Genomic DNA, 22762 nt, shown 5'->3' on the forward strand with positions numbered 1-22762 from the left:
CATATTTATAGCAGCAGGCCACTGGACTTTTTGAGCGTTTAATCGGTACACTAAAAAAAAGCAGTGCAGCCTGCAACTCTTGGGATGCTCATTTTGAAAACAGTATTGATATCTACTCTACAAACTTATTGTTCAATACCCCACTTGACCACAGGTGAAAGTCCTGCGACTTTGATGTTGGGAAGAGCAATGGCAACCAAGTTGCATCAATGGCCCATCGAGAGATACAAAACTGAAAAGATGATTTGTACAAGGGACTTGATTAAAAAACTGAAGATGAAAGTTTTTGCAGACAAGAGGCGACATGCAAAAGACATCATGTTTAGAAAAGATGCTTAACCTTTCCAAGTGAGGTCTACCAAAGGGACACATAATGACTTCCCAGTGCCCTGAGACTCTTCTCAACTTAGGCCTGTATTTCATCGGTCTCCAACTTGAACTGGTGAAAGCGAGACTGACTTGAATGCTCAGTGATGTTGCTGATTCCTTATCATCTATAGCAATCTTTCACACTGAAGATGACAGTTTACAGCTTCCAGTAACCAGATCGGGTTGCATGATCAGCACCAAGAAGACTGAAGAAATAAAGTTGTATGTGTGTGTCTAATGATTTTCTAAAAATTGCAATTTTTCATTTAAACGATAGGGATGTAACAACATATTTAGAAGCCCCTAGCACCATTCTAATGCCACATTGGCATAATTTTTTTATGCTAATGTGGCGTTAGAGGGCCAAAAAGCTGCGGCATATTTACAAAGTAGCTCAATGCATGCAACCCTCTGCGCCAGGCATAATGTATGCAAAAGTTTGTTCCCCCATTAGAGGGGCTGAAAAATGGCACTTTTAACACCTGCTCAGAGCAGGCGTTAGAAGGAGGCTTCCACTGGCTACAATGGGCCTCTGTGTGGCTTGCAGGATTAGCGCAAATTTTTTTCTGCTAATCCTTCGAAGCTCCAGACTAGCGTCAACATTTTTGCCACTAGCCCCCTAACTACCGCCATGGTGTGCCACATTTTAAATACAGCGCACACATGGTAGCGTTAGGGGGGGCGTAAGAAAAATGGGGCTGCATATGCCCGTAGTGTCTTGCATGATTTAGAACAGAGCCTTTCTGCCTCCTAGAGAACTCCGTATCAGTGTGACTTAATTGCTAGAATGGAATGTAATAAAACCTTGGTTTGGAATGTGGAGTTAACAGGTACACGAAGTGGAAAAAAAGACGTGTGATGTACAGATCCATGTGTGACCTTGTCATTGGCGTATACCTAGGCTGGGGAAGATTCTACAAAGTTGCAGGCTTATATCCTTACAGCCTCCAGGGTAGCTGTGTTAATGTTCTCCTGTCAGTCCATTTCACGTAAGAATGACATGGACTATTCTGAGGAATGTTCAAGTACCCCTGAGGCTGGATCACAACAGCCATACCTCAGGTTAAGTTAAGTAAATGTTGGGGCAAAATACTACTGATAATGTACTCACACCCTTACAGACACGGATGTTGAGATATCATTTGTCATGACTCACATCCATGATTAGAAACTACTTTGGCATATCACTTCAATATTTGCAGCATCTATCATAGGACTAATGGTTTGTTTGTGATGGCTAGCCTGCTGACACGGTCATGCAAGTTTTATCAAATTGGAATTTGATTTTACACACAGTCACATGAACAGGTGTGCGTCACCAGAAATTTTAAGTGTTGGTCAGCATGAATGTCTGACCATACCAATAGTCTTCCACACTGAACGTATATTGCAAGATAGGTTAAACGTATGCAGAATGTATGAGCATAGTATGATACAAAATGAAGCAATATATGTGGCATTTGGACACACACCTACTCTAAATCAGATATCAGGCGACGGTAACGTTTACACTTGGTATCGCTGTCTGGGTAATGTGTTACACCTCATCAGCAGCAGGGTTGTACTCAATTATGGACATAGGCAACCAAACTGCGTCCAGGCAAGCTTCGCCTAGCTCATTCCACTTTGCTGCAGCATCTGTTGAAACATTTATGTATTGCCTGTGGCATGTGTTGGCTGTTAAATTGAGATTTTGTTGGCCATCTGCTGAATTAGTGCCAGATTATGAGATATGTGCCATAAGCATCAAAACAGTAGTAGATCAATCATGACAGCTGTTAAAGATGCATGCTACCTTTGTGCCTGCATAGTTTGACCCTACATGCACATTGACATATGTCCTTGTCCATTTAACATTAATCTGTGTACAAGTTCAGTTGTGTTCGTACACTGAGGGGCTTATTTACAAGCCCAGTGGTGCAGGGCAGTGCAGCAAGTGACCTTGCACCTTGGTGCAATGATGCCTGTGTCGCAGACTGGATTGTTTCTATGCAGCAAGGTATATCTTCCTGCTCAAAAAGAATCCATGAAGGCTTTTTGCTCTGCAAATTCATACACATAGAAAGTTGAAAAAGTGAGCCAAAATAAAGAAATTTCTCCTTGTTACGCCTCCCCTGGGGAGCTATAAAATCCTTACTTATTCCCAGGTTTACAATGCCTTCTCAATCTGGCAATGCGTCAAAATCCACGGTTGTTGCATGTGAAAACCCAATGCAAAGCCAATGGAATGCTTCCCTGATTCGGTGTAAGGCAGCACTGCAACTTGGGCTGCGTTGTCTTACACCATATCTACAAGGCCATGAAAAGCCATGCAAAGTGGCTTTGCATGGCCTTGTAGATATGGAAATGCACAATGTACTGCCAGTGCATCACAGAAAGTTACTCACCTGCGGCGCACATGGCTTGTAAATAATCCTGAGTGTAATTTGGTGGAAGGTGATTGATAAATCCCCATACACATCACAAACCATTATCATGGGTCACACACAAACATTACTGAGCTACAACCAGGAAGTTAGTACACTTACTGGGAGCGTTGGGATCCAGAAGGGTGCCATCTTCCCCCCAGATGTATGAGGTAGGTCCACCTACGAGACAATAATTGGAACATTGCTTTGTAAATAGTGCAAATACACACAGTCTTAATTCCATTAACAGTACTATGACATCCCATTGATTTGGGGTATTCAACACACTGGCACACATATGTATATATTGCCTGAAGAGGGGATGCAGCTAGTCACATTGCATGGCAGAGGTGGGTGGATGTTGAGACTCAGAGATATCTATCATCACATGCCTGAAGCATTCTTAGGCATGTACTGTTATGTTTAGTGGTGGGCAGCATCATCTCAGAACCCCTCGCACCATAACACGGGAAACTATTGGCTCTAGGCAGACCAAAGTAGTGCTGCGATGGAAAAGGACAGGTTTACACTGTATATAACATTGTAAAGAACATTTCAGACTATTCATGGCATTGGTGCACAGAGTGCTGCCTAGTGGCAAAGCATGCTACCTTGCAACATGATGCAGGTGTGCATCCCTTGGAAGGAGGTGCAAATATTTTGTCATGAAAAGGCTACCTTCCTGAACAAACACAACTGTCAGAGGCATTGTCATCTATCTACATGTGCTGAACAATGCAGAACATATAAAAAAAGGAGATTGAACATTACATTCCATCTTTCACATCACCTGTGCAGGGTTACAAAATATATGGATCTTACCCTGAACAAACATGTATGTGAAATCAGGTAATGTTTCCAAGAGCATGCATGTTAAATCCAAAACTCTACCCACGGCCTATTGAACAGCCCCCCTGGGTGGTGTATGGAAACTGTGTATCATTACCCTGTATTGTGGTAACCAACACAATAAATTATCTGCCTCTCACATGTTTACACAGTCTTAAATGTGATAGTAACATAACTACATGTAGATGGTACATACATACATAGCTATGAGGTCACCGCTCTCCCATCCAATATGGTCCATCAGAACCCCCTCTCGGGACACCACATCAGTCCAGCAATGTTTCTGCTGGTGGACTGTGTGCTGTGTCCAAAACACCTTTGACAAGTGCCAACGAACTCTCTCCCAGTGCTCCTTCCGCTCCTTGGCAGGGTGTCCTTGGCTGACTCCAATCCCCTATGCTTGCATGTTGGTAGCTAATGGGTCGGGAACCATAGCAGGACCCCAAAATCATCCTCTGACAAATTATTAGTCCTACCCTTTCCAAACATGGTCAATGCAACACTACTAACTATAGTCAAAAACATACCCCTTGTATTAAACCACCAAATTGACAGACACCCAACAAGACAATGAAAAAATTGATACAATTAACAACAAAAGGACACAACAAGCACACAAACTGCACAGGACAGGGACATACTGGACATCAACAATACTAATATTGACCACAAAACACCAACCACTCGCCAAAAACACCTCCTACACCCAGCACAGCATAACAGAGAGTAAAAGAAAGTGAAATTAACTTTCACACTTCCTAGTATGAAGCCTGCCACACTCATTGTGTCATTTCCTAGGTGTATCCTACTCATTTCTGAGATTTGCATAATTTTTTTTATTACTCATCACTGCTCAAATGTCCACAGTGTGATGAATGCACAAATCATTTGCACTTCTGCAGTCAGTTCCATGTATTAGCCTTAATGCACGCCTTCCAACTGGTGAAAGTCGTGCAATGCCCTCCACAACAGAGCAATGCATGGGTTGGGACCCACCCAACCGGCCTGATGTCGAGTATTTCTCTGTATTATGGTGGATCACACACACCTAGGGCCCATTTACATTGGGGTGGCACCACTTAGCAGGTATGTGTGACAGAGGGCAGTTTTCAGGCGGTGAATCAGGGTGGTTGTAAGTCTTTCACACCCCAGTCTCTTCATGACAGGTGAATCGGCACTTGGGCTGCGGAGTCAGTCTGGGTTCAAGGAATGCATGTGCATTTATCTTCCACCAGCAAGGGGAACAGCAAGCAGCATGGCAGCACAGGAAAGCAGGACTCATGAGCTGTATGAGCACACATCAGCTGTCACAACCATTACCAGGGTAGACAACTGAATGTCCCCCACAGTCATATGTGAATGTGAAGATTGCTCCCGGGGCCTATGGCCCACTCTTTTGTATTCCCTATTCAGCCCAATCTCTTTATTCATGCAATGTGTCAGGAATCCTTCCATTTGATGTGTCATGGATGCAACACACACTTAGGGAAGCACAGAGAAGAGTTGGCTCTCCCATAATACAGTGTCAGTGCCACCTAGCTTGCAGATTTACTGGACATTCTTAATCCATCTGGTGTAAATCCAATACTGTACATGTGTTTGTCAGGCAGCCATGTCATATGCACAAAGCTAGGCAAGGTCTTCCATATATTGTGGTGGCAAAGACACTTATCCACTTAAGGCTATATGTATAAAACAATAGTTGTGGCGCTTGCCCAATGCAACATGGTACATGCACAACGCAAATCTATTCTGATATTTGTTGAGCCACCCAAGGCCACCTTGTGCCTGAGAAGTGTCATTAATCTCGAGTGACACAATACATTGCAAATCACTGCATTGTCTTACTCTGCAGCAGAGAGGGGTTCCAAGACCATTGTATGGGGATCTCCATGCACATCCCATGGTTTTAGACACATTACCAAACTTACTAAACCAGGTAAGCCTGGAACTTTGCCAGGAAGTACAACCCTCCCAGAAGTGGCATTACTAGCTAGACCTTTAAATCTCCTTGTTACTTCATCTTTCAATGTGTGCCGCACTCCGCAGCACACATAAATGGCGGAATATGACTCACTGAATAGTTTGCTATGCAGGAAGGCGCACCTTCATGCACAAATACATTCCTGCATGTGACACCAGCACACTTCCTCCATGGTGCTAAGGGGGCCTGCGTTGGCCCTAGGCAGCCAAAACAGCACCAATGCAGGGGGAAAAAAAAGGAAGGAATGATTTGTATTCTATTAGATACAGCACATTACATTCCTTTTGCTTTCACACATAGCAGTGCAGTAGGGTGATTATTTGTCCTGCACTGTGTGGCAAAACTCATTATATACCCTTTTGTTTACAGTCAAAGGATATTAGGGGAGCAATACTGTGATTCACGTGTATTGGCCACATGTATGACCCTTCTGGTCCAAGAAGACTGCAATCCATGACACAGGGCTATGTAATGGCACACACTCAAATGCCATTTCCCTTTTGGGATGATACAAGATGTGTGATCCCCTCAACTATGGCCTTGTACACTCAAGGCAGGGGTAAACTACTTTTACCATGCAGAGGTAAGTTAATAAACAAAATCCTGCATTGCACCATGTTGAACGAGATAGTGTATGTACACATACATTTGTGTATGACTTTTGACATAATCACTTCACGCTTTTGCCATTTCTGTATCCCTCAGGTGTTGTGATGTTTGCAAGGAACATCTCAATCATCCTACTTCTCTGGGTAATGCCACACATTGCAAGATAATCTGTTCATAGTGTTGTGTTACAGGGCTTTGAGCCTCATTGTATTGCTTTGCAATGCATGACAATTTGTATTTTGTCAACTATAGCCTGATGTGGTATATAGGACAATCTGGACACAAATTGTGTCACATGTGTAGTGTTTTGAGGATCCCCACACATCTATTTATGCCTTCTTTACAAATGACATTTTACAAGAACACATATTACTTGGCCTTTGCCCATGACAACTGTCACTCATGATCTGTGACGGTATCTGCAACAACATTTGCTCCTGCAAAGTGCTGCCATTCTGCATGGTACTGCATTGGTGAGACACAATACAGTGAGTGGTTTGTCTCAGGTATGGACATAATGTGTGATTTGTGTTCCAACACTCACTGAGTACCATATGAAACACACTTTGCTGCTGCAGAACACAGCAAGACTGCTAGCTGTGCAGCAGTCCACTGCTCTATGCGGTGAGGACAGGAATGGACAATTTGAATGTGGGTGTGTAGCAAGCCTGTACTGTCACTTTTTATGCAGTACACTGCATCACATTCCATTGCTACATTGGTTGATTAATTATTTTGAGCCATGGCCCCATGTTGCTGAACAGTTTTGATAACATGATTGTTACATGTTGAGGCCTACTTCTAGTTGAGAAAAAATGACGATGTTTACATTGACTGTAACATGAGGACAACATAACAAGTTCAAACATATATTCTCATGTTGAACCTTTGAAACAATTACAGACAATGTGTCCATCATGTCATATATTTCATGAAAACAATGTCCACAATGTAGTCACTTCACCAACCAGCCATTGTGTGGTGGATCTCTCCCCCATTATCATCCTCCTCCTCTATTTGGTCTGTCTCTTCAGGCTCAGAGTCCCATGGGACATTAGTTCTTAAACATATATAATGGTGGATTGCACACACAAGAATATTTTGCACACCTTGGTGGGTGGGGGGGGGGTATAACAATCTTCACCCTGGCATGTCCAGGCATCAGAACCTGAACTTCAGTACTCCAAATATCTGTTCAACCACATTCCTCATCTTAATCAGTGCTTGGTTGTACTGTTTTTCTGGCTCTGTCTGGGGATAAACAATTGGGGTCATGACCCATGGCTTCAAACCATATCCTTGGTCAGCTGAAAGTAGAACAAAATGCAGCTGTTAATGATTATGCACATTGTTACAGACATATAGCTCTCCATGTATGTTATGTATACTGACTAACTCATACACACTTCTTACAGTACTTCTTAGTTTACACATGTCTCTTCCAGTTCTCTGTCATTGCAAATGTTGACCCTGTCCTGTTACTTTGTACACTTCTACATGCTGACTTTCAAGTTCAGGCAGTCAATTACTGTGATAGACATTTTGAAATTTTCTTTCACTCTCTATGTAATGTGCACTCACTACATATACAAAGTTTTGAACTGGGATCAGATGTGCGAACAATTTGCAAGACGCAAATCGGTCGCAACCACGTCAGCAAATACAAAAGGGCCAGATGCTATGTATGAAACCCATTCACTAACCTAAGATTGCGATGCAACTGAATTGTGACTTGCAAACATTTGCGAACAGTAATCGCAAGTTGGTATAAGGGAATCGCTGGATGTATAGGGCAGCCGCAAATAGCGAAGAGTACCTATTTGTCCTGTTTCCACATGCAATTTACAATCAATTCAAAACAGGTGGAAAATGGGTGTGAACTATTAAAGCAGGCCCAGAATGCACCACATCTGTCCACAATGGCTGCCCTGTACCAGATAGGAGGGAGGATGCAGATACTGCCACTCAGCGGAAGAGATGGTGGAGACAAGAAAGGATTTTTTTGTGCCAGGCTGGCCCTTTTCCAAAGAAACAGAGTAGAAAATATATGACCAATACAGTTTAAGTTGCAGAGTCATCTTGGATCTCGTAGTGCTTTTAAGGCCACATTTAGAAAGCAGTACTCTGCGCTGAAATTCCATCCCAGCCCATGTGCAGGTGTTGTGCTCATTGCACTTATTAGCCAGTGGAAGTTACCAGGATGTGATAGCTGTTGCAGGAGTGGCGTCTCAAAGTGCACTTTCACATTTCTTTAGGAGATTCCTAGGTATCATGCTTATGTACATTCACCGCTACATGTACCTACCCAGGAATGTGCGGCAAATACAAAGTACTAAACTGACATTTTACAGGATTGCCAATTTCCCCCATGTCATAGGGTGTGTAGATGGGACACATGTGTCCACGTGTTCACCAGCGCATACTGAATATCTGTTTAGGAACCGCAAAAATACCCATTCCCTGAACATTCAAGTTGTGTACAATGTCCAACAACATAATCACTAACATAGTGTCACAATTTCCCTGTAAGCACCCATGACTCCCACATGTATAGGCACAACAGAATTTTCAGATGACTGGAAAGTGCGGAGTTTGATGGTGGATATTTATTAGGAACTGAAAATACATGTAATTGCCCAATACACACAAACTGTATGTTGTCTGACACCAATGAATGTTTTTCAGGTGACAGTGCATATGCCCTATGACCTTAGATTCTCACACTCTACCTCTCTCCCACCAACCAAAATGATAGACGATATAACACAGTGTATCATCGAACCAGAACTTTAATGGAACGCACATTTGGGTTAATAAAATCCCTGCTTCACTGCCTGCACAAAAGGGGGAGAGTCCTGCAATATGCACCAGAGATGGTCTGTTAGATGATAGCAACCTGTGCCATACTACACAACATTGCCTACAGAGGAGGCCTGCACATTGCTGTGTTGAGATCTGAGAATGAATAACCCGGACCCCCAGTTCAGCATCCGAAAGAGGAGAACAGAGCAGTGGAGGGGAGGAGGCACAGGGACCACATTGCAACACATTACTTTGTAATGTATGTCATATTTATGTTTCCAATAAAATTATTAAAAAATGTGCTTACACAACAGTCTGAGTGATCAATGTGAGCACACCTTTATTGTCAGGTGTTTCCCCACTGTTTCAAAATTATCTGTGTTGCACATATACGTATGCAACAGTACCTTATCATGTAGGTTGGTTACAGCACTAACCTAACATTAAAAAAAAAAACAAGGCACTCCTGGATCCATATCCCGCATTTTTCCTGTAACTACGTCAGTATGGGAGGTACCATCATGGGGAGGTGCAGGAGTATGGCTATTACTGCATTGCAGCACTCATGCATCTGTGGCAGAGATGTTGCTAACACTCCACAAATCCTCACTATCAGGTTGCTGTTTAACCACCTCACTTGCAAATTGAGCTCTCTGTATGTCCTCCAGGGCAGTGGTAAGCTGCCCAAGGCCCCATGCCACAGCCCCACTGAAGTGCCTCATTTCGACCTGCAGTGTCACAGTGCACTTTGATAAGGCTGAGGTGGCATGAGCAAAACATCCAATGGACCTTGTTAAAGCACCCATTTACACAGCACTGCTCCCCTCTCTACACCTCTGGATGGTACTGTCCTCTGCCACCTGTGTGCAAAAATTCTCGATGACATCAGTTAGGTTGTCCATTTTAGGGGCTGCTATATTGAAACCCACTGATGTTACATGCTGAATCCAATTAATGTTGACTAGTTTTATTTGTTTGTGCTGCAGGCACTGAATATGCAGCATGGTTGCCTCAAGACCACCAAATATCTCTTCCTGTTCTGCAGTTGGCTGGAATACAGAAGGAACCTGAATATGAGGTATAACAAGCCGCCTACGAGCATGGACTGCAGTATGCTGGTGTTGGGGCATTACAACTTGTGGCTGGATTGGAGTGGGTGGCATCCTCTTCCTCACATGATAGTGGGTGTGGGGAGAAAGACAACATGCTGGATTGGGCATGAGATGGTGTGAGCAGACTATCCCCTAATACAGCTCCTTCCTCCACCATTTTGACCTGTTTTTTCTCCTTCACCAGTAACAGATTAAATTTCTTCATCATGTGCATCTATTTGAAGAATGAACATGCTATTGATTTCATTGTATGGAGGACCCATTTAAGTTGTACAAATATGATGCAATACATGTTTGACACTGAGTGCAAATTGCAGTTATTTGACTACAAGTCCCATGATGCACCATAAGGGTACTTTTGCAATGTAATATAGTGCCATACTGATCTGCCTGTGTCAGTTCTATTATTACATGCATGTAGTATACAGTGAAATGAGGGTACACTTACTTTGCGATGGTGCAGCTGCAGAAGTGTTGAGGCTGACAAATTCAACTACTGCCTCTGGGTACAATCCACCATTGCCTCCAGTGTCATGGATTGGGGTAGAGTTGAGGGACCATCTCCTGTGCCCGGGACTCACAGAGGCATGTGGCTACCCATTCTTTGGTGTGAGACGGGAGTTCATACCACCTCTTCCTCATTTCTTCCACTAAGCGCGTGCCACACCAACAGCATTTATTTTCAGATGAACGTCCTTCCAGATTTTGCATTTCTTGGTCTCAGGCACAATCATGGATGCACGACCAAACAACTGTTCATGGTTGGTGCAGCCCTCCTCTGTTAGTATCACCAGTATTTTGTTTTTGAGAACTTAGGTTTTCCCTTCTGTAGGAGGCTGGCCTGGTTTGTAGTGGGTACCTTGGGTACTCACACCTTATACCAAGTCCAGTTATCCCTGATTAGTGAAGTAGTAGTGTTCTAGCAGCTTAGGCTGATAGAGATAGCTATAGCAGAGCAGCTTAGGCTGAACCAGGAGACATGCAAAGCTCATGCAATACCACTTACAGTTACACAGTACTTATACACAAGCAAAGACGATACTCAGGCATAATTTTAATAATTCACAACTATCGTACAAAATACCCCTAACCAGCCCTGACCCCATTCTTTCTTGTAATAGATTCCAACCTCTTACAACTCTAGAAGGCTTAGATTGACTCAGCATGAATAAGAAAGACACACTTCATAAAATGGCACCGGGAATAAATACAGAAGGGCTCAGCATGAAAAAGAAAGACACACCCCATGAAATTACATTGAAAACAAATATAGAAGGGAGACAGTCAAATCAGAGAGACCCCCCTTTGACAATAATTTATACAACAGAAGGAGGCGCATTCCCCCTAACCACAAACAAAGTACACTGCCAACCCCAGCAGAAACTGGAAATAGCTCTACTTTATTGGAATGTGGCAGGTTTAACTAAAAAGATTAGTAATGAGCTCTGGGTGAATTTCATCGAAGATTTTTCATGCTTATGCCTCCAGGAAACTTGGCTCGTAAATCCTGTTCATATAAATGGATATAAAACATTTCATACACCAGCAGCACAGACCAAACATGGCAGGTCGAAAGGAGGCTTATGCACATATATATCCAACAAGTTGCCGTTATCAAACCTAAAGATGCAAATCTCGAGAATGTATTACCAAATGATTGAGAGTAACCTGGACCAGAAGACCCAGCTAGTAGTAATTAACTTTTACAACAATGCACCATCAGGAGAAGCTCCCAATCTCTCAACAGAGATGGGAGAGGACTTAGAAAAAATATGTGTTAATAACAGATGTGAAACCCTTATTATATGGGGCGGTGATTTTAATGTCCACCTTTGCAAAGAAACCTCGCAGAAGGTATGTGGCTGGGATATTGAAGACACTGACTTAAGGCCTCATTTTTCACATAAAATCCAAGGTGATGCAATGAACCTATTGGCCCAAAAATATAATTTGTCTTTTGTAAATGAACTCTATTTTGAAGTTCCACAGTTTAAACCAACTTTTAACGGAAGGGGTGCTGATACGGTGATTGATTATGTTTTAATGTCTTCCCACTTTTCACATTATCTTATCAATTATACAATTCATGATATTGCGATAAGTGACCATTTCCCTCAGAGTTTGAAAGTTCCACTAACTCCCCCTACACTGGCAACAGTGGATAAGGTTGTGTTGGTAAATGACATCGAACTGGCCCCGCGCAATGGATGGACATTGCGATGGTCGCAGATAGATTCAAAGGCCTTACTGCAACAGCTAATCCGTGATCATAATCAAGCCTTTGTAGACTGCCTTAGCAATGATATAGACCCCGGAAAATGCTTAAGTGCTTTTTCACAGATAACGCAAGGCGTGAAAGTAGCCCTTACTATTAAAGTGGGAAAGGCAGGACGGAAAAGGGAAATTGGCTGGTTCGATCATGATTGTACAAAAGCACATAAGAGATTAAATAAGGCCTTAAGCGCCCCAATAAGGGGCCCGAACGAGATACGCATACGTAGACAGGAATATAAGACAGCCATAAAAAAATGGAAATCTATTCTGAAAGGAAACCTGTGGGAAACTTTACACAAAGCTAGCCTTACAAAGCATAATATCCTCTTTTGGAAAACAATAAATACCCCTATGTTAGGGGGTAGACATGCCCCTAGAATGGAAATTGCAATTACAGAAGAGGACTGGATTGAATACTTTTCTAAGATATATTGTCAGGCCAGTGATATAGAGCCAACAGATCCCTTAATGAGTTCAGTTGTTCAGGAAGGCTCACGTATGATTATAACACCTCAGTTTAGTTTAGAGGAGGCAGTGGAAGCCATAAACTCAAGCAAAGCGGGGAAAGTGCCGGGCCCTGATGGTGTTCCGGTAGACTTATACAAGGCAAACACACAAATATCCCCTATTGATGCAGGCATTGAGGGCTTCCTGCATACAAGGTCCACCACCATCGTGGCGAGACTCCATTATTGTCCCTATAATAGACTTCAAACATGGGCTGAAGAAAATAGCATTTTATCTGAAGTACAGTACGGCTTCCGCACAGGAATAGGTACGGTGGAACAGGGCCTGAATCTAAGCATTATAATTGGGAAGTATACAAAGATCAGGGAGGGTAATTTGTACTTAGCCTTTATAGATTTATCTTCAGCATTTGACTGCGTAATACATGGGAAGTTATGGGACATCATAAGTAGCATAGGGGTAGAACCAACAATAATTCAATTCATACGGGACCTGTATACAGGGTGTAGAGCAAGAGTGAGGTATGGGATAAGAGGGGAATAGACTAGGCCTTTCAGCATACATAGAGGAGTACACCAAGGCTGTGTACTAGCTCCACTCTTGTTCTCATTATATATAATTAACTTAGAACGTGAACTGATAAGTAAATGCAAAGATCTCCCTCAAATAGGTAACCGTCTTGTCCCGGCGCTACTTTACGCAGACAATGCTGTACTTATGGCCAGGACTCCATTAGCCTCCAAAATCTTTTAACCACTTGTATAACCTTTATGACAGACTTGGGCCTTACCGTTAACCACACTAAAACGTTTATAATGAACTGTGGTAGGAAACTGAGCAAGACCTATAACATCATCACACAAGAGGGGAAAATTGGCATAGCCGGAACATTTTCATACCTGGGTATAATGTTTGATAAACAGGGCTCCTGGGCACACTGTATGAAAACGAAAAAAAGTCCAGATCATCAAAACAACAGCGGCCTTGAAAATCTTCTCAAAAAGGTTAGGGGGGATTACCCCGCAGAATATGGTAAAAATCTATAGAGCCAAGTGTAGGAAAGTACCATCTTGCCTGGCATGTTACCCCCATATTTCACTGTATATATGTTGTTTTACTGTATGCGTCACTGGGACCCTGCCAGCCAGGGCCCCAGTGCTCATAAGTGTGCCCTGTATGTGTTCCCTTTGTGATGACTAACTGTCTCACTGAGGCTCTGCTAACCAGAACCTCAGTGGTTATGCTCTCTCTGCTTTCCAAATTGTCACTAACAGGCTAGTGACCAATTTCACCAATTCACATTGGCATACTGGAACACCCTTATAATTCCCTAGTATATGGTTACTGAGGTACCCAGGGTATTGGGGTTCCAGGAGATCCCTATGGGCTGCAGCATTTCTTTTGCCACCCTTTGGATAGCTCTGACAATTCTTACACAGGCCTACCATTGCAGCCTGAGTGAAATAACGTCCACGTTATTTCACAGCCATTTACCACTGCACTTAAGTAACTTATAAGTCCCCTATATGTCTAACCTTCACCTGGTGAAGATTGGGTGCTAGGCTACCTAGTGTGTGGGCACCCTGGCACTAGCCAAGGTGCCCCCACATTGTTCAGGGCCAATTCCCCGGACTTTGTGAGTGCGGGGACACAATTACACGCGTGCCCTATACATAGGTCACTACCTATGTATAGCGTCACAATGGTAACTCCGAACATGGCCATGTAACATTCTGGCATTGGGGAGACAATTCCATGATCCCCCGAGTCTCTAGCACAGACCCGGGTACTGCCAAACTACCTTTCCCGGGGTTTCACTGCAGCTGCTGCTGCTGCCAACCCCTCAGACAGGTTTCTGCCCTCCTGGGGTCCAGCCAGGCCTGGCCCAGGAAGGCAGAACAAAGGACTTCCTCAGAGAGAGGGTGTTACACCCTCTCCCTTTGGGAAAAGGAGTGAGGGCTGGGGAGGAGAAGCCTCCTCCAGCCTCTGGAAATGCTTTGATGGGCACAGATGGTGCCCATCTCTGCATAAGCCAGTCTACACCGGTTCAGGGATCCCCCAGCTCTGCTCTAGCGTGAAACTGGACAAAGGAAAGGGGAGTGACCACTCCCCTGACCTGCACCTCCCAGGGGAGGTGCCCAGAGCTCCTCCAGCGTGCCCCAGACCTCTGCCATCTTGGATTCAGAGGTGTGCTGGCACACTGGACTGCTCTGAGTGGCCAGGGCCAGCAGGGGACGTCAGAGACTCTTTCTGATAGGCTCTTACCTGTGTTACTAGCCTATCCTCCTTCCTGGGTAGCCAAACCTCCTTTTCTGGCTATTTAGGGCCTCTGCTTTGGGGAATTCTTCAGATACCGAATGCAAGAGCTCATCAGAGTTCCTCTGCACTTCTCTCTTCACCTCCTGCCAAAGGATCGACCGCTGACTGCTCAGGACGCCTGCAAAACCGTAACAAAGTAGCAAAGACGACTACTGCAACCTTGTATCGCTGATCCTGCCGCTTTCTCGCCTGTTTACTGGTGGTGCATGCTCTGGGCGTACCCTGCCTCCTTCTTGCACCAGGAGCTCTGAAGAAATCTCCCGTGGGTCGACGGAATCTTCCCCCGGCAACAGCAGGCAACAAAAGACTGCATCACAGGTCCTCTGGGTCCACTCTCAGCACGACGAACGTGGTCCCTGGAACTCAGCAACTCTGTCCAAGTGACTCCCACAGTCCAGTGACTCTTCAGTCCAAGTTTGGGGAGGTAAGTCCTTGCCTCCCCACGCTAGACTGCATTGCTGGGTACCGCCTGATTTGCAGCTGCTCCGGCTCCTGTGCACTCTTCCAGGATTTCCTTCGTGCACAGCCAAGCCTGGGTCCCCGACACTCTAACCTGCAGTGCACAACCTTCTGAGTTGTCCTCCGGCGTCGAGGGACTTCCTTTTGTGTCTTCGGGTGGACTCCGGTTCACTACTCTTCCAAGTGCCTGTTCCGGTACTTCTGCGGGTGCTGCCTGCTTCTGAGGGCTCCCTGACTTGCTGGGCGCCCCCTCTGTCTCCTCATCCAAGTGGCGACATCCTGCTCCCTCCTGGGCCACAGCAGCATCCAAAAACCCTAACCGTGACCCTTTCATCTAGCAAGGCTTGTTTGCGGTCTTTCTGCATGGGAACACCTCTGCAAGCTTCTTCACGACGTGGGACATCCATCCCCCAAAGGGGAAGTTTCTAGCCCTCTTCGTTCTTGCAGAATCCACAGCTTCTACCATCCGGTGGCAGCTTCTTTGCACCCTCAGCTGGCATTTCCTGGGCATCTGCCCTCTCTCGACATTGTCGCAACTCTTGGACTTGGTCCCCTTGTTCCACAGGTACTCAGGTCCGGAAATCCACTTTGGTTGCTTTGCTGGTGTTGGTCTTCCTTGCAGAAACCCCCTATCACGACTTCTGTGCTCTCTGGGGGTTATAGGTGCACTTTACATCTACTTTTCAGGGTCTTGGGGTGGGCTATTTTTCTAACCCTCACTGTTTTCTTACAGTCCCAGCGACCCTCTACAAGCTCACATAGGTTTGGGGTCCATTCGTGGTTCGCATTCCACTTTTGGAGTATATGGTTTGTGTTGCCCCTATACCTATGTGCTCCTATTGCAATCTACTGTAACTTTACATTGCTTGCATTACTTCCTTTTGCTATTACTGCATATTTTTGGTATTGTGTACATATATCTTGTGTATATTTGGCATCCTCATACTGAGGGTACTTACTGAGATACTTTTGGCATATTGTCATAAAAATAAAGTACCTTTATTTTTAGTATATCTGTGTATTGTGTTTTCTTATGATATTGTGCATATGACACCAGTGGTATAGTAGGAGCTTTGCATGTCTCCTAGTTCAGCCTAAGCTGCTCTGCTATAGCTACCTTCTATCAGCCTAAGCTGCTAGAAACACCTCTTCTACACTAATAAGGGATAACTGGACCTGGTACAGAGTGTAAGAACCCCTTGGTACCCACTACAAGCCAGGCCAGCCTCCTACCCCAAGTGTATCCCGGCCGCCATGTATGGATCAGGTATTTGGGGATACACTAATTGCAACCTGACCCAGACGGTGGAAAATTATTTTCTGAGATACTTGTTATTGGTACCAAATGGCACATGGTCATACATTAGTCATGCTAAACTAGGGGTTCCCTTTATAGCTGACTTAATAAAGATACAGCCATTATTATTATGGCAGAAAGTTTGGACCTCAGAGCACACTGGATTAAATAAGGCAATTTTATGTGATTGCATGGCGTCAACATATTCTCTAAGGGCCATATTTATACTTTTTGACGCAAAACTGCGCTAACGCAGTTTTGCGTCAAAAAAATTAGCACCGGCTAACGCCATTCTGAAACGCCATGCGGGCGCCGTATTTAATCAATGACGTTAGCCAGCGTTAGCCGCCGGCGCTGTCTGGTGTGCGTGAAAAAAAACGACGTACACCAGGCAGCGCCGGCGTAGGGGGATATGGAGCTTGGGCGCCCAAAAATGGGGCAAGTCAGGCTGAGTCAAATTTTTCGCCTCAACCTGATTTGCGCCATTTTTTTCGACTCCCAACCCCCATAGAAATGACTCCTGTCTTAGCAAAGACAGGAGTCATGCCCCCTTGCCCAATGGCCATGCCCAGGGGACTTCTGTCCCCTGGGCATGGACATTGGGCATAGTGGCATGTAGGGGGGCACAAATCAGGCCCCCCTATGCCACAAAAAAATAAAAATAAAATACTTACCGGAACTTACCTTAATGTGCCTGGGATGGGTCCCTCCAGCCTTGGGTGTCCTCCTGGGGTGGGCAAGGGTGACAGGGGGTGTCCCTGGGGGCATGGGAGGGCACCTCTGGGCTCCTTCCGAGCCCACAGGTCCCTTAACGCCTGCCTTGTCCAGGCGCTAAAAAACGGCGCAAAAGCGGCCGTACGTCATTTTTTTTTACCCGCCCACTCCCGGGCGTGATTTTTGCCCGGGAGTGTAAATACGGCGCACATGCCTCGGAGTCAATTTTTTAGACGGGAACGCCTACCTTGCATATCATTAACGCAAAGTAGGTGTCCACGCTAAAAAATGACGCAAACTCCATGGACTTTGGCGCTAGACGCGTCTAACGCCAAAGTATAAATATGGAGTTAGTTTTGCGTCGGAATTGCATAAAAAAAAACGACGCAATTCCGGCGCAAACAGAGTATAAATATGCCCCTAAGAGTCCCTTGGTTGAGGTTTATTATGACCTTTTTTGAAAACATGGGAAACAAAGAATATTATACAAATCCAGAATTACTAGAAAGAATTACCAGTAAGGAACTGAGGGCCTTGACCTTGAAGCATTTAGAAGACCAGCGATGGGAAGTAGAATACAAAAAGTGTAGTGTTATGTCTAACCAATTAATTTTGTCCACAGAGGGCATGCAGCCCTATCTGGTAAATGTGGTAAATCCTCTGTATCGTTTTGTTCTTACAAGATTAAGGTTGGATACCTTCCATCGTTTAGTAACTTTCCTGCTTATGAATGACTGGAGTGCAACCTTAGGGGTATGTCCTTGTGCAGAAAAGGCACCCCAAACAATGATACATGTGGTTCTCTTTTGTGAATTTTACAATAAACAGAGAAAGCGTCTTTTAATGCCTTTTTTAAGATCTATTAATCTTCGTCAGTGTCGCATTGCGTACATCAACTTACAGATTTTATCTTCTATTGAAATGTGTGGAATTCTGGCAAATGTTTTATGCTCTGTAATAATTGCAAGAAAGTCTATGGGTGTACTGGTGCCAATTTAACTAGGCTATTTAAACATGTGTGAATGGACAAATAAATGACATGTATTTTATTTTTGGTATTCATTCTTTTATTGTTTTTATTGTATGTATTGCGTCTTTTATACACAGATGTTTTTTATTTGTTACTTTTATGACTTGTTTGAAAGTCGAATAAAGTTTTGTACTACTACTAATACTCAGTGTTGCCAAAAATAAAGGTATTTATTTGGGTGACACAGTACCAAAAATATCTTAGAGACAATACTCCTTCTGGAGGTAAGTATTATACACAAAATGTACACTAGACACCAAAATTAGACAAGTAAATAGTCATAGAACAATGCAAACAGTAGGAAATCCTATAGAATGCAACAGGAGAAAATAGGTCTAAGGGAAACACAAACCTTATACTAAGAAAGTGGAATGCAAATCAAAAATTCCCCCTTAGACAAGTGTAGTGGGTGCAGAATCAGTGAGAGACTAAGAACATAGTAAAGGTAAGTAAATTACCCCACCCCAGAGCCCAGAAAAGCAGAAGTAAAGTACTGCAAGTTTCCTTAGGACACACTACACCTCGTTTTGGGGATTTTGCAGCAGCCAACCAAGTCTGCAAAGAACAACTGGTGGATTATTGGACCTGAAGACCTTTAAAGGAAGGGGACCAAGTCCAGAAGTCAAAAGAAGTTCAAGGAAGGACAGGAGCATCAGCCAACCCAGAAGAGGGTGCAAACGAAGAGTCCTTGGTTAGTCGAAGACTGCAGAAATGCACCATAGGAAAATGCCAATGGGTTCCTGCATGATGCAAAAGATGTCCCACGGCGTGAAGATCGTTGCAGATGAGATTTCATGTTAGAAGTTGCCAACAAGCCTTGGCTACAACAAAAGTGTGTTTTGTGTCAAAATAGCACTGGATGGACCCAGTAGGGACCTGGGGGCCTCAACTCTGTGTGAGGAGCAAGAGGGGGCTCCCAGCACTTTAGAGAACCCTCAGAATGCTAGCCAGCACCCCCAGGAGCTGAAGGACCCGGGTGCAAAAGAGGTGCAAAATGCAGTTGATGCAGCACAACAAAAGAAGGTCCCACGCTGCCGGAGAACAACTCAGTGGGTTGAAAGTCGCAGGATGGAGTGCTGGGGACATGGGCCAGGCTGCGTATGAAGGAATTTTGCAGAGAGTGCACAGAGGCCTCAGGAGGCAAATAAGATGCAGTTCACAGGGATACCGTCGCTCTCGGGGAAGGCAAGGTCTTACCTCCTCCAAATTGTGTCAGCAGGACCACAGGACAGTCTATGTCGATGATGTCCACCCTCTGTGTCCTTAGGAGCACGGTCATCAATGTGAGAGGAGTCCTAGGGTACAGGTCGTCTTCTTGGAAGGTGCTTGCTTGGAGCAGGGGAGTGACTCTGTCACTCCATGAGAGACTTCTTCGGCTCTTCTGGTCCAGGATTAAGACATGGAGTCCCCAGAGTGTGCACACCATGGAAACCGTTGCAGTTGCTGACTTGGAGTTGAGTTTGGTGAAGAAAAGTGTCTCTTGTAGACACTTTGTAGCAGTTACAGCATTTCTTGGAGCAGGCTGCGGTTGATCCGAGGTCAGAGGATGCTAAAGTTGTTGCAGAGGGTTCCTGAAGGAAACTTGCAAGCAGAATCTGAAGAGAACCCACATGAGAGACCCTAAATAGCCCTGAGAGGGGGATTGGCTACCTACTCAGGTAAGGACCAATTAGGAGGGGTCTCTGTTGGCACTGGCCACTCAGAGCCCTCCAGATTGCCCCCACACCTTGAAAAGCAAGATGTCTGAAGTCTGGGACACACTGGAGGAATGTCCCACCCATTCCAAATCTGGTATTGGGGAGTCAATTCCATGCATCCTGGGGGCTCCACTATGGACTCCCGGTACTGCGAAACCAGCTCTCTGGGGTTTTCTCTGCAGCTACAGCTGCTGCCAACCCACAGATGGGGTTCTGCAGTCCTGGGGACTGGGCAGCCCAGTCCCAGGACGGCAGAACAAAGAATTTCCTCTGAGAGCAGGGTGTTACACCCTCTTCTCTTTGGAAATAGGTGTTAACGGCTGGGGAGGGGTAGCATCTCCCAGCCTCTGGAAATGCTTTGAAAAGCACAGATGGTGCCCTCCTTGCATAAGCCAGTCTACACCGGTTCAGGGAACCCCCAGTCCCTGCTCTGGCACGTAACTGGACAAAGGAAAGGGGAGTGACCACTCCCCTGTCCATCACCATCCCAGGGGTGGTGCCCAGAACTCCTCCAGTGTGTCCCAGACCTCTGCATCGTTTTTCCAGATGTGTGAGGGAGCTGTGGAGGCCTCTGAGTGGCCAGTGCCAGCAGGTAATGTCAGAGACCCCTTCTGACAGGTGCATACCTGAACAGGTAGCCAATCCTCCTCTGATGGCTATTTATGGTATCTCCAGTGAGCTTTTCCTCAGATTACAACTTGCAAGAATTCATCAGGGTTGCCCTGCATCTCTCTCTTTGACTTCTGCCGAGGATCGACTGCTGACTGCACCAGGACGCCTGCAAAACTGCAACAAAGTAGCCAGAAGACTACCAGCAACATTGTGTCGCCTAATCCTGCCGGCTTTCTCAACTGTTTCCAGCTGGTGCATGATCTGGGGGCTGCATGCCTTCACCCTGCACTGGAAGCCACGAAGAAATCTCCCATGGGTCGACGGAATCTTCCCCCCTGCTCCTCCAGCAGTCACCAAACTTCAGCTTCACCGGTACTCTGGGTCCCATCTCATCCAGACAAGCGTGGCCCCTGGAACACAGGTGGTGGACCCAAGTGACCCAGACTGTCCAGTGGTCCAACTGTCCAAGTTTGGAGGAGGTACGTCCTTGCCTTCCCTCCCCAGACAGTTATCCTGTGCACCACGTGATCTGCAACTACAAGGGCTTCTGTGCACATTTCCAAGAAATCCTGCATGCACAGCCGAGCACTCCGTCCTGCGATGCTCAGCTCCCTGAGTTGATCTCCGGTGTCGTGGGACCTCTCTTTGCAGTGTTGGGATGACCGCCATGTTCAGACTTCTTGAACCCGTGTTCAAGGACTTCTGTGGGTGATTCCTTCCTGTGCGTGGGCTCTCTACATGCTGAGGGCCCCCACTGTCTTCTCTCCCAAGTGGCGACATCCTGGTCCTAAGCAGCACCCTTTTTCTCCAACTGCGACTCTTGCAGCCAGCAAGGGTTGTTTGCAGTATTTTGCCAAGGAAACAACTCTGCATCCTCCAGCACGTCGTAGGACATCTTCTGCACAAAGAAGAACTTCCTACCTCCTTTCGTTGTTGCAAAACCTGCAGCTTCTTCCAACCGGAGGCAGTCATTTTGCACCTCTATCCGGGGTTTAATGGGATCATGCCCACCCCTGGACACTTTAGTGACTGTTGGATTTGGTCCCGTTCCTTTGCAGGTCTTCCGGTCCAGGAATCAATCTTCAGTGCTTTGCAGTCTGTTGTGCTCCTTGCAAAATCCTTTATCACGACTTTAGTGTGTTTCTGTGGAGATAGTAGTTCTTTACTCCTACTTTCCAGGATCTTGGGGTGGGGTGTCCTTTACACCCTTAGTGTTTTTACACTCCCAATAACCCTCTACACACTACACTAGCCCAGGGGTCCATTCATGGTTCGCATTCCGCTTTCTTAGTATATGGTTTGTATTGCCCCTAGGCCTATTGCATCCTATTGTATTCTACAGTGTTTGCACTATTTTCTGACTGTTTTACTTACTTGATTTGGTTAGTGGTGTATATTTTCCGTATGTTACTTACCTCATAAGGGAGTATATCCTCTGAGATATTTTTGGCACATTGTCACTAAAATAAAGTAGTTTTATTTTTAGTAACTATGAGTATTGTCTTTCTTATGACATTGTACCTATATGATATAAGTGGTATTGCATAAGCTTTGCATGTCTCCTAGTTCAGCCTTGGCTGCTCTGCTATAGCTAACGCTAGCAGCCTAAGCTACTACTACTGCACTCTACTAATAAGAGATAACTGGACCTGGCATAAGGTGTAAGTACCATTGGTACCCACTACAAGCCAGGCCAGCCTACTACATTTGAGGTGCAGCTGTGGGATAAGTACTTGTAACTGCTTTACCACTTTGTTAT

General features: G+C 45.1%; 1 long non-coding RNA gene across 2 annotated transcripts in view; it reads right to left on the reverse strand.

The window, feature by feature from the left end:
• Positions 1-22762, reverse strand: part of LOC138297359 (uncharacterized) — a 245488-nt gene that overhangs the window by 130383 nt on the left and 92343 nt on the right. For both annotated transcript variants that reach the window (XR_011204054.1, XR_011204053.1), the window contains exon 4: positions 2898-2957. This is a non-coding gene — a long non-coding RNA (uncharacterized lncRNA). The remainder of the gene's footprint in view (positions 1-2897; positions 2958-22762) is intronic.

Source organism: Pleurodeles waltl, chromosome 5, assembly GCF_031143425.1.
Source record: "Pleurodeles waltl isolate 20211129_DDA chromosome 5, aPleWal1.hap1.20221129, whole genome shotgun sequence".
Lineage (NCBI taxonomy): Eukaryota > Metazoa > Chordata > Amphibia > Caudata > Salamandridae > Pleurodeles > Pleurodeles waltl.